Source organism: Mustelus asterias, chromosome 2, assembly GCF_964213995.1.
Source record: "Mustelus asterias chromosome 2, sMusAst1.hap1.1, whole genome shotgun sequence".
Taxonomy (NCBI): Eukaryota; Metazoa; Chordata; class Chondrichthyes; order Carcharhiniformes; family Triakidae; genus Mustelus; species Mustelus asterias.
In genome coordinates, this window is record NC_135802.1 from 65,456,245 (window position 1) to 65,469,463 (window position 13,219).

The window sequence follows — 13,219 nt, forward strand, 5'->3', positions numbered from 1 at the left end:
TTTAACCTCTCAGTTCATTCAAATAAATCCTTTAATGAAATTTTTGAGATTTTCCTGGATTCTTGAACTATTGTCATGATGTGTCTACACTGAAAAAACAGATTAGCAGCAAAAATTACAGGAAATTATTGTGTAAGTAGGTGGCTTGCACCATTGCTCATGCCATGCTAAATCACACCAGATTTTCCTTGGTGCCCTATGTTATAAAGCAGAGGTTGATCACCGCACCCCCCACCCCAAGAACTAACATCGAAACACCCAAAGAGGAGTACCTTGCCTTATAATCTGTAAAAAGTGTGCGTGAAGTAGTGTGACCTGTGCTTCAGCAACTTCTCATGGTTAAATACAAAATAAATCCCTGACACTCACTCTAAAATCAGCACGTAACAATTTATTTATCTAACTAACGGTGAACAATTTAACTAAACTATTAACAAACCGAATAAATCCCTTCTAACTATTAATTATTCCTGAATAAAACCAGATTCTAATGGTATGCTGTTCCAATAAATACAATTCCCACTCATTAACAAAATTAGAATTTAGTCACTCTCTAAATTACAACCAGGTTTTGTGTCTTCCGGAATATTCTGGGCCTTCTCTGTTGATGCTTCTGTCTGGAACTTCTTTCTTCTTTGGTACCTTTGCTGTCTAGATGGTGCTTGCTCTAAGACATAGATGAAGTTATGAGAGCCAGCGATTCTCTCTCGCGAGCTGTGAGCTGTTATCTGTAGCAGGTGGCAGTTGCTCTCTCTTTTTGTCCCCCTTTTATGCCTGTGATGACATATCAATTTTTCCCACAAGAGGATTGGTCCTAGGTTGTCCTAACCATCAGATTTAAATTTAATAGGTTCTTGGTATCTAAGTGCCTGATTCAAATTGATTGGCTAAATTCAAAAAAATCAAAAGCCTGTGCTGCCTTGGTAAAACTGCTGCTTGGCCTTTCAATACAAATGTTTCCATTTGGGGCTCTCTGTGTACTTGCATTTTTTAACTCTCTAAGCACCACTCTGTAAGCACCACCTTTTAAAAAGACCGTGCACTGCTTTCTCCCTAGCATTTTACAATTTTACAAGCACCAATCTACAATTATTCTACCCAACTTCGCAACACCTATTTGCACTTCTCTAGAATCAACAAGTAGCAAATTAATTTGGCCTCTCCTCCATTAAAATCAATATCCATCTAATTATGTCTTATCAGAAAAACAGCAAGTTGATTAGCATTCATCTATAGCATCAATGAGGAAGTCTTATGACTCAGAGGATAGTGTCCCTGCCTCTGGGCCAGGAGATCTAGATTCAAGGTCCCACTCCAGGTCTTGATGGTCATGGAAGTGTGTTCACAACACTGCCAAATAAGTTGATTTCCATTCTGTGAATTATTTTAACATGTGGTAAGACTGGGAGAAATTCCAGGTCAATGTGCAGGAAAGAACATTGGAGCCTCCACCATCACAATCCATAGTTCCAAACTGCATGTAAAAGTGCATGCTACAGCTACTCAGACTCTCTGAGTGAACACCATCACCATAGCATCGATGATGACTTTTTACTGAACCTTGTCGATTTATTTAGCTAATGCAAAAGTAATTAGCTTTTGAATGCTGGCAGGAATGCTTCCTGTTAAATGGAGTTTAATTTTCAAAAGTAATTTAATGTTTGTATCGATTCACTGAACTCTGGTCCCTTAACAATGTCGATCGTTAATTTTAACAGAATATATTGATTCAAGTATGTGTTTCTTTTTGAATTCATTTTGATAAATAGATTTGATTCCAAACCAATGGGATACTTACATTTACTGCATTAGTAAATATTTTGTCGTGGGAATAACTGTGAAATTGGTCTATTTAAAGAATTAGGAAACCTCTGAAAGACAGAGAAATTGCTGATGCTTTGAATTTAAAGACAGCAGTTTGTTTGATGGACATAAAATCCTGTTGGAGCTTCCAGAAACAGATAACATGGAGTTGGTCCTGACTTTCCAGACTATGGGTAGGCCCACATAATCCCCACCCTGTAAAATCGCAGCAAGTGCCTCTGTGACAGGATGGTGAGTTGGAAGGAGTGCAATGAACTGAGTTCCGAGAAGCTGGGCAGGGTCAGATGCTGAGTGATAACACAAGTAGTATTTTTTAGAGAACTGATACTCCATATGCTCTAAATATTTATTTCTCAGAATCACATTTTGTGATGTATAGTATTAGTAGCCAATTACTAATCCAATGCTTCAAATCAGTGATACCACAAGAAACTTGTCAAGTAACGGTAAGTGGGATTTTTCTCACCGTCTGCAGTGTGTTTGGCGGCGGTGGGAGTAGCATGCCGCTTGCTGGCGGCAGGATTTTATAGTCCCACTGTGGTCAGTGGGGTTTCCCATTGAACGCACCTCTTGCCGCTGGGAAACCCGTGGCAGAGTGCACAATTGGCAGGACAGTAAGATCCCGCTGGCGTGAACGGGGGCAAAATTTCGGCACTTGTGTGAGGTAACTTTCTGAAAGTCCCGGCAATCAATATCCAACACATTTCCATTATCCTGCACCTTCTCAACTTCCTCAAAAAGCTCGATCAAATTTGTTAGGCACAACTTCTTTCTTCTAAGGCCATGTTGTGGATTTCTAATGGCTCCCTCACTTTCTCATATGAACATACAAACATGGAGCAGGAGTCGGCGACTCAGCCTCTTGAGCCTGCTCCACCATTTAATAAGATCATTATTGATCTGATAGTAACCTCAAATCTGTATTCAGCCTAGCCACCCCTCTCCATATTACCCCCTTGCTTACCAAGAATCCATCCACCTCTGCCTTAAAAATATTCAAAGACTCTGCTTCCACCACCTTTTCAGAAAGAGAGTTCCAAAGACTCACGACCGTCTGATAAAACTTCTCATCTCTGTTGACACATTGTTAAACAGTGATTCTCCCACAAGATTCTCCCACAAGAGGAAACATCCTCTCTACATCCATCCTGTTAAGACGCCTCAGGATCTTATACATTTCAATCAATTTGCCTGTTACTCTACTAACCTCCACCAGATACAAGTCTAGCCTGTCTAACATTTCCTTATAGGACAACCCACCCACTCCAGGTATTAGTCTATAGACCATCTCTGAACTGTTTCCAATACATTTATATCCTTCCTTAAATAAGGATGACCAATATTGTACATAGTACTCCAAATGTGGTCTCACTTGTGCCCCATACAACTGCAATTTATCAACATTTAGATAATATGCTTTTTTACTCTTCCAGCCAAAATGGACAATTTCACATTTTCCTACATTATACACCATTTACCAAATCTTTGCCCACTCACTTAATCCATCTACATCTTTTTGTAACCCCCTTATGTCCTCTTCATATCTTACTTTCCTATCTATCTTCGTGTCATCAGCAAATTTTGTGACCATTCCTCCAATCCCTTCGTCCAAGACATTTATATAAATTGTATACAATTGAAGTCCCATCACTGATTTCTGTGGCACGCCACTTGTTACATAAGGAAGGTTAAACAGATTGGGACTCTACTCATTGGAATTTAGAAGAATGAGAGGTGATCTCATTGAAACATACAGGACAGGATTTTATGGCCTTGCTCGTCCCGAGAACGTAAAATCCCGCCTGAGGTCAACAGACCTTTCCATGTTCCGCCCCTTGCCCGATCCCATTCCTGTGGGGGGTGGGGGTGGTAAAATTCCAGCCATAGGATTAAGGGGCTTGACAGGGTAAATGCTGAGAAGATGTTTCCTCTCATGGAAGAGTCTAGGACCAGCGGGCATAAAGGAGCGCCAATTTAAAACTGAGATGAGGAGAAATTTCTTCTCTCAGAGGGTTGTGAGTCTTTGGAATGCCGTGTCACAGAGAGCTGTGGGGGTAGACTCATTGGACGAAATTCTCCAGCCTCCTAGCCACGTGTTTCCCGCTGGCAGGAGGTGGCGTGTTATTTGCTAGTGGCGGGATTCTCTGGTCTCGCCGCTGTCAATGGGAATTCCCAATGACGTCACCTCATGCGGCGGAAAACCCATGGGTGGGAGTGCACAGCCAGCGGGACCGGAAAATCCCGCCGGCATGAACAACCAGAGAATTCTGGCCATTGTGTATATTTAAGACTGAGATAGATAAGGGAAGCAAAGGTTATGGGGAAAGAGCAGGAAAGTGAATGGGAGGAATGTTGGTTCAGCCATGATCCCATTGAATGGAAGAGTAGGTACAAGAGGCCGAACAGCCTACTCCTGTTCCTATTTCTTATGGTCCAATGATTACATCTTGTCAAACTGAAAAAGACCCAGTTAAGCCCACTCTCTGCTTCCTGTTATTTTTAATTCATTCACGGGATGTGGGCTTCAGTGGCTAGGCCAGCATTTATTGCCCATCCCTAATTGCATTTGAGAAGGTGGTGGTGAGTTGACTTCTCAAACCGCTGCAGTTCATGTGGTGCAGATATACCCACAGCTGTTAGAGAGGGAGTTCCAGGATTTTGACCTAGCAACAGTGAAGAAACGGCGATATATTTCCAAGTCAGGATAGTGACTGGCTTGGAGGGGAACTTGCAGGTGGCAGTATTCCCATGCAACCCATGTCATGGGTTTAGATGGTGCTATCTAAGAAGCCTTGGTGAGTTCCTGCAATGCATCTTTTAGATGGTACACACTGGTGCTATGTGCATCAGTGGTGGAGGAAGTGAATATTTGTGAAAGGGGCACCGATCAAGTGGGTTGCTTGATCTTGGATGGTGTTATGCTTCTTGACTGTTGTTAGAGCTGAACTCACCTAGGAAAGCGGAGAGAATTTCATCACATTCCTGACTTGAGCCTTGTAGATGATGGACAGGCTTTGGGAAATCAGGAGATGAGTTACTTGCCTCAGGAGTCATAGCCTCTAACCTGTTGTTGGAGCCACAATATTTATATGGATAGTCCAGTTCTGTTTCTGGTCAACCCCTAATGATGATAATGCCATTGAATGTCAAGGGGCGATGGTTAGATTCTGTCTTGTGGAGATGATCATTACCTGGTACTACCTGGTACAAGTTTGATTTGATTTATTATTGTCACATATATTAGTAAACAGTGAAAAGGATTGTTTCTTGCACGCTATACAGACAAAATGTACCATTCATAGGGAAGGAAAGAAGAAGATGCAGAATTTAGTGTTACAATCATAGCTAGGATGTAGAGGAAGATCAACTTAATACAAGGTAGGTCCATTCAAAAGTCTGACAGCAGCAGGGAAGGAGCTGTTCTTGAGTCAGTTGGTACTTGACCTCAGACTTTAGTATCTTTTTCCTAATGAAAGAAGGTGGAAGAGAGAATGTCCGGGGTGCATGGAGTCCTTAATTATGCTGGCTGCTTTTCCGAGTCAGCGGGAAGTGTAGACAGAGTCAATGGATGGGAGGCTGGTTTGCGTGATGGGTTGGACTTCGTTCACGACCCTTTGTATTTTATTGCAGTCTTGGACAGAGCAGGAGCCATACCAAGCTGTGATACATTCAGAAAGAATGCTTTATATGGTGCATCTGTAAAAGTTGGTGAGAGTCGTAGATTTCTGGACTCTAAAGGTGTCAAGGAGTATGGTTTTGTGATAAAGGATTAGCCATGATCATTCAGGCTTGGGCTGACAAGTGGCAAGTTACTTTCATACCACACAAGCTGAACGCATTCTAAGCCTGTTTTGAGCAAGAGGTCAGCGAGACCATGCCTTCCACCTGGAAGCCTTGACCGAACCCCTGTCTGTGGCCCCCATCGCAGATGTCAGAGCAGCTTTCTCGAAAGTCAACCTACGGGAGCAACTGGCCCAGATGGGGTACCTGGACGAGCATTCAGACCCTGCGCAGAGGCATTGGTGGGTTTTCTTAACTATAGTGTCGGCATGGAGGAACCAGGACAAGTTGTTGACGATCTGGATACCTAGAAACTTGAAGCTCTCGACTATTGCAACTTCGTCCCCATTGATGTAGACAGGAGCATGTCCTCCACTTTGCTTCCTGAAGTTGTTGATTATCCCCTTCGTTTGTTGAGGGAGAGATTGAGGGAGAGATTATTATCATCGCACCAGTTCACCAGATTTTCTATCTCTTTCCTGTACTCTGTTTCATCATTGTTTGAGATCTGACCCACTACAGTGGTGTCATCAGCAAACTTGAAAATCAAATTGGAGGGGAATTTGGCCACACAGTCATGGGTGTATAAGGAGTATAGTAGGGGACTGAGGACACAGCCTTGTGGGGCACCAGTGTTGAGGATGATCATGGAGGAGGTGTTGTTGCCTATCCTTACTGATTGTGGTCTGTGGGTTAGGAAGTCTAGGATCCATTCACAGAGGGAGGAGCCGAGCCCCAGGCCACGAAGTTTGGAGATGCGTTTTGTAGGAATATTGGTGTCGAAGGCTGAGCTGTAGTCAATAAATGGGAGTTTGCCATAGGTCTTTGTTATCCAGGTGTTCCAGCATTGAGTTTAGGGTCAGGGAGATGGCCTCTGCTGTGGACCTGTTGCGGCAATAGGTGAATGTAATGGATCCAGGCAACCTGTGAATTGATTCGTGCCATGACTAACCTTTTGAAGCACTTCATAATGATGGATGTCAGAGCCATCAGACGAAAGTCATTAAGGCACGCTGTCTGGCTTTTCTTTGATACAAGGATGATGGTTGTCCTCTTGAAACAGATAGGGGCCTTAGATTTGTGTAAAGAGAGGTTAAAGATGTCTGCAAATACCCCTGCCAGCTGGTTTGCGCAGGATCAGAGTGCGCATCCAGGTACCCCATCCGGGATACCTATCTGTGAAGCAGCAGTGCTAACCACTGTGCTACACAAATGTTTCTTGGCTATTCTTGTAGCTGGTTTTGTTTCCCTCAGTTGAATGCAATAATTTTCCCTGTTCACTATAAGTTAAATGCCATAAGTGTGTCAAATGCCTTTTGTCTCAATTTGCCTCGGTAGATTCCTTCTCAACATAATAGCTTTGTTTCACCATGGCTTAAGAATGCATTTATGTTTTTCTCCCCCATTCAATTCAAGGGAAGGAAACTTGTGTGAATGTGCAGCCTGAATTGGAAGGCTTGTATAATCTCTTCTTGTCATATGCCAGGGACTTATACTCGGAGTAGTTCTTCGGCTTTGTGGGCTGTTCAGTTTTTACTGAACTTCTACATTGGCAAGTCTGACTCTTACCACTTGATGGTGCTGTAGGATCAGAAAAAAACAAAATTCTGTTTAGCTGCAGAAAGCAATATAAAAATATTTTAAACAGTTGGAATGAAGAAAAATATATCTGCCAGGAAATGGAACTGAATTATAACATAACCATGGATAAATATCAACAATGGCTGTAAGTACAGGTAGTCATGATGTGGAGATGCCGGCGTTGGACTGGGGTAAACACAGTAAGAAGTTTAACAACACCAGGTTAAAGTCCAACAGGTTTATTTGGTAGCAAAAGCCACACAAGCTTTCGGAGCTGCAAGCCCCTTCTTCAGGTGAGTGGGAATTCTGTTCACAAACAGAGCATATAAAGACACAGACTCAATTTACATGAATAATGGTTGGAATGCGAATACTTACAACTAATCAAGTCTTTAGGAAACAAAACAATGTGAGTGGAGAGAGCATCAAGACAGGCTAAAAAGATGTGTATTGTCTCCAGACAAGACAGCCAGTGAAACTCTGTGGGGGTTACAAATAGTACAAATACTATTGGACTTTAACCTGGTGTTGTTAAACTTCTTACTGTAAGTACAGGCACAGCACCAGGGACCCAGGTTCGATTCCCGGCTTGGATCACTGTGCGGAGTCTGCATGTTCTCCCTCTGTGTGGATTTCCTCTGGGTGCTCTGGTTTCCTCCCACAGTCCAAAGATGTGCTGGTTAGGTGCATTGGCCATGCTAAATTTTCCCTCAGTGTACCCGAACAGGCGCCAGAGTGTGGTAACTAGGGGATTTTCCCAGTAGCTTCATTTCAGTGTGAACGTAAACCTACTTGTGACGAATAAATAAACTTTAAACTTTACTTTTAAGTAACTAAAGAGGTTGGGCTGCATTTTGCACAAAGTCAGGCAAGAGAAAAAAATTGGATCCTGAAAGCCCACTTCCTTTTCCAGCTCTGGCAATTTTCAGCAATGCAGGAAAGGGGATAGGTTGGAAAACCCATGTGCTGCTGTTTTGAAGTTGCCAGCACCATTCTGGAAATGGGCAGTTTAGAGCTTCTGCTATTTTCAATGAAGTGATAGCCTTGGCAGCCTCGCTAAAACACACCCTCCCTTTTCTCAAAGCCCACCCGCTTCCCGCCACCTCAACAGCGCCTGTCATGATATTAGGGAAATCAGCTAACTAAAACAAAGGTAAAACTGTTTACTAACACGGGTGAATAAATTGCTGTAGAAGGCCAGTGAACACTTAAAATGACTTACAAAAAACAGTCTCAAGCACTTCCATTTATATTGGTAAAAAATGATGCCCATTCAAATCTGAAGTTAATCAAGAGATTAATGATTGTAACCTTTGACGACATCCGGAGTGAATACAAAGATGTGTTCAAGGGGAGTGGTTGCCTAAAGAGAAAATACGCCATCAAGATTGACAAAACTGGGACACCCAAAATACATGTGCCCAGGTAAGTACCAGTAATGCTGAGAGACTGGCTGAAAGCAGAGCTGGACAGAGTGGAGAAACTTCACATCATTATGAAAATCGAAGAACCAACAAAGTGGATAATCCTTGTTGAATAATTGTAGAAAAATCAGGTGGGAAATGCGGGTTCACATGCTGACAAAGAACTTACCTGTAAATGTAACCAAACTGGCTGAGATCAGGGAAGCGATGAAACTGAAGTGAATGGTGCAAAATGGCTGGTCCACTTGTCAGAGTGGATCCCCTCCTGCTGAACCAGAGTACTGGAACTTTCATGAGGAACTTCATGTAGCAGAGCAAATACTTTTCAAGGGAGAAAAAAATTAAGTATTCCTGCAATACCGAGGAAAGAAGTGCTGCAATGCATTAATGAAAATCACCTTGGCATAGAAACATGCAGGAGAAGAGCTTGAGATGTAATGTAATGGCCTGGGATAGGAGCACAAATTGAGGAAACGATGAATGTGGGTACAAAGTGCCAAAAGCATCTTAAATTACAACAAAAAAAACCACTTCAACCACACAATATTCTAGAGAGGCTCTGGCAGAAAACTGGAGTGGATTTGTTCAAATCTGATGGGAGAGACAGTGAGGATTCTGCAGGATGGGATCTGGAATCCTGCTGTTGTCACAGGAGAAACAAAGTCTTACATAGTGCAGACTCCAAACAGGCAACAGTACAGGAGAAACCAGAAATTCCTATGGAAAACAAATGAAACACAACTCTTCTCTGAACTAAAAGGTGTAGCTGAAGATCACGCACCTGAATCCACCGATGAAGCAACAGATAACCATACAAAGCCTGGGAGTCCTGCAAACTATCTAAGTAGTGAAAATGACACAAGGCTGGAGGAGGCCCTTTGTCCTTTCAAATCTTCTCTGTTACCATTCAAAACATTTAGTGGAAGAATTGTGAAAAAATCAGAGTTACAGGGGTGAGTAAAAGACAAAACAGACTGATCAAAATAGAGTGCAAAGGAGACTTTGTGTGCCTGAGTAGGTATACTCACAACCTATTTTGTTCTAATGGAAACTAATCTGAAGTGTGTTTTTTTGAGAAAGGAAAAAGTCATGATATTAGGGTGATAGTGAGAGTGGATCCCAGTTTTAGATACAGTGTGGTGCACTCTGTACTTCATAGGGTCATGATGTGGAGATGCCAGCGTTGGACACAGTAAGAAGCTCACAACAGCAGGTTAAAGTCCAACAGGTTTATTTGGCAGCACAAGCTTTCGGAGTCTCAGGCTCCTTCTTCAGGTGAGTGAGGAGTAGTGTTCACAAACAGGGCATATACAGACACAAACTCAATTTACAAGATAATGGTTGGAATGCGAGTCTTTACAGGTAATCAAGTCTTAAAGATACAGACAATGTGAGTGAAGAGAGGGTGAAGCACAGGTTAAAGAGGTGTGTATTGTCTCCAGCCAGGACAGTGAGTGAGATTTTGCAAGCCCAGGCAAGTCGTGGGGGTTACAGATAGTGTGACATGAACTCAAGATCGCGGTTGAGGCCGTCCTCATGTGTGCGGAACGTGGCTATCAGTTTCTGCTCAGCGATTCTGCGTTGTCGTGTGTCGTGAAGGCTGCCTTGGAGAAAGCTTATCCAAAGATCGGGGGCTGAATGCCCGTGACTGCTGAAGTGTTGTCCGACTGGAAGGGAACACTCCTGCCTGGTGATTGTCGAGCGGTGTTCATTCATCCGTTGTCGTCGCGTCTGCATGGTCTCCCCAATGTGCCATGCCTCGGGACATCCTTTCCTGCAGCATATCAGGTAGACAACGTTGGCCGAGTTGCAAGAGTATGTACCGTGTATCTGGTGGATGTTGTTCTCACGTGAGATGATGGCATTTGTGTCGATGATCCAGCACGTCTTGCAGAGGTTGCTGTGGCAGGGTTGTGTGGTGTCGTGGTCACTGTTCTCCTGAAGGTTGGGTAGTTTGCTGCAGACAATGGTCTGTTTGAGGTTGTGCGGTTATTTGAAGGCAAGAAGTGGGGGTGTGGGGATGGCCTTGACGAGATGTTCGTCTTCATCGATGACATGTTGAAGGCTCCAGAGAACCGGACAACCGCAAATACACACCTGTTTAACCTGTGCTTGGCCCTCTCTCCACTCACATTGTCTGTACCTTTTAGACTTGATTACCTGTAAACACTCGCATTCCAACCATATCTTGTAAATTGAGTTTATGTCTGTATATGCCCTGTATGTGAACACAACTCCTCACTCATCTGAAGAAGGAGCGTGGTGGGGAAGTTGTTGGAGAAGGTTCTTAGAGATAGGATGTATGCGCATTTAGAAAGGAATAAACTCATTAACGATAGTCAGCATGGTTTTGTGAGAGGGAGGTCATGCCTCACTAACCTGGTGGTGTTTTTTGAAGAAGTGACCAAAATGGTTGACAAAGGAAGGGCCGTGGATGTTGTCTATATGGACTTTAGTAAAGCGTTTGACAAAGTCCCTCATGGTAGGCTAGTGAAAAAGGTTGGATCCCATGGGATAAAGGGGGAGGTGGCTAGATGGGTGGAGAACTGGCTTGGTCATAGAAGACAGAGGGTGGTAGTGGAAGGGTCTTTTTCCGGCTGGAGGCCTGTGACTAGTGGTGTACATGATGTGGAGATGCCGGCGTTGGACTGGGGTAAACACAGTAAGAAGTTTAACAACACCAGGTTAAAGTCCAACAGGTATCTTGTCTGCTTTCTTGCATCTTTGTAGAAACTTGATGTCTGTGTCGATATGCGCGATCTTCTTGGCGATCCTCTCCACTTGGAGCCGGCAGTTTGCGGTGTCGATGGTAGTCATGATGTGGAGATGCCGGCGTTGGACTGGGGTAAACACAGTAAGAAGTTTAACAACACCAGGTTAAAGTCCAACAGCTGTTGGACTTTAACCTGGTGTTGTTAAACTTCTTACTAGTGGTGTACCGCAGGGCTCTGTATTGGGACCTCTGCTGTTTGTGATTTATATAAATGATCTGGAAGAAGGAGTAACTGGGGTGATCAGTAAGTTTGCGGACGACACAAAACTGGCAGGACTTGCAGATAGTGAGGAACATTGTCAGAGGCTACAGAAGGATATAGATAGGCTGGAAATTTGGGCAAGGAAATGGCAGATGGAGTTCAATCCTGATAAATGCGAAGTGATGCATTTTGGTGGGAATAATGTAGGGAGGAGCTACACGATAAATGGAAGAACCATAAAGGATGTAGAGACGCAGAGGGACCTGGGTGTGCAAGTCCACAGATCTTTGAAGGTGACGTCACAGGTGGAGAAGGTGGTGAAGAAGGCATATGGCATGCTTGCCTTTATAGGACGGGGCATAGAGTATAAGAGTTGGGGTCTGATGTTGCAGATGTATAGAACGTTGGTTCGGCCGCATTTGGAATACTGCGTCCAGTTCTGGTCGCCACACTACCAGAAGGACGTGGAGGCTTTGGAGAGAGTACAGAGGATGTTGCCTGGTATGGAGGGGCTTGGTTATGAGGAGAGATTGGGGAAACTGGGGTTGTTCTCCTTGGAAAGACGGAGGATGAGGGGAGACTTAATAGAGGTGTATAAAATTATGAAAGGCATAGATAGGGTGAACGGTGGGAAGCTTTTCCCCGGGGCGGTGGTGACGTTCACGAGGGGTCATAGGTTCAAGGTGAAGGGGGGGAGGTTTAACACAGATATCAGAAGGACATATTTCACACAGAGGGTCGTGGGGGCCTGGAATGTGTTGCCGGGCAAGGTGGTGGAGGCGGACACACTGGGAACGTTTAAGACTTATCTAGACAGCTATATGAACGGAGTGGGAATGGAGGGATACAAAAGAGTGGTCTAGTCTGGACCAGGGAGTGGCGCGGGCTAATTGTTCCTTGTTTCTCGTTTCAAGGCTTCATTCTATGATCATCTTGCTGGTGCCAGTACAGAGCGAGACTGCGGATAGTTGGGAACCTGTCTCGGGGGCAGGGAATTCATATGGTGTTCGTGGAAGTGGAAATGACTAGGGTTGGGAAGCATTTCCCAATCAGGGCCATTGTGATCTCCTGGACTCGTTTCGATCGCCTCAGGGGGTCGGAGAGGAATTTCCCAGATTTTTTTCCCCATATTGGCCCTGGGGTTTTTCACTCTGGGTTTTCGCCTCTCCCTGGAGATCACATGGTCTGGAATGGGGGGGTGGGGGTGAGTTAATAGGTTGTAATGAACAAAGCATCGTAGCTGTGAGGGACAGCTCGGTGGGTAGGATATTAGGATGTAGATAGGCTGGAAAATTGGGCGGGGATCCTGGATTCAGGATTCAATCCTGGACCGGGGAGCGGCGCGGGCTTGGAGGGCCGAAGGGCCTGTTCCTGTGCTGTATTGTTCTTTGTTCTTTGAGCCTGAGACTCCGAAAGCTTGTGCTGCCAAATAAACCTGTTGGACTTTAACCTGGTGTTATGAGACTTCATAGGGTCACCTGACCTAGAAGTTGAAGCATGTGTAAATAGAAGTTGAAACCAGGCTGCACAGGCCTTGCAATGTGTGCATATGTTCTGTTATTAATAAGGTTAGTTTACAATAACGCTATTGGTTATCCTGCAACATAAAAACAAGACAGCATTCAGCCTTTCACA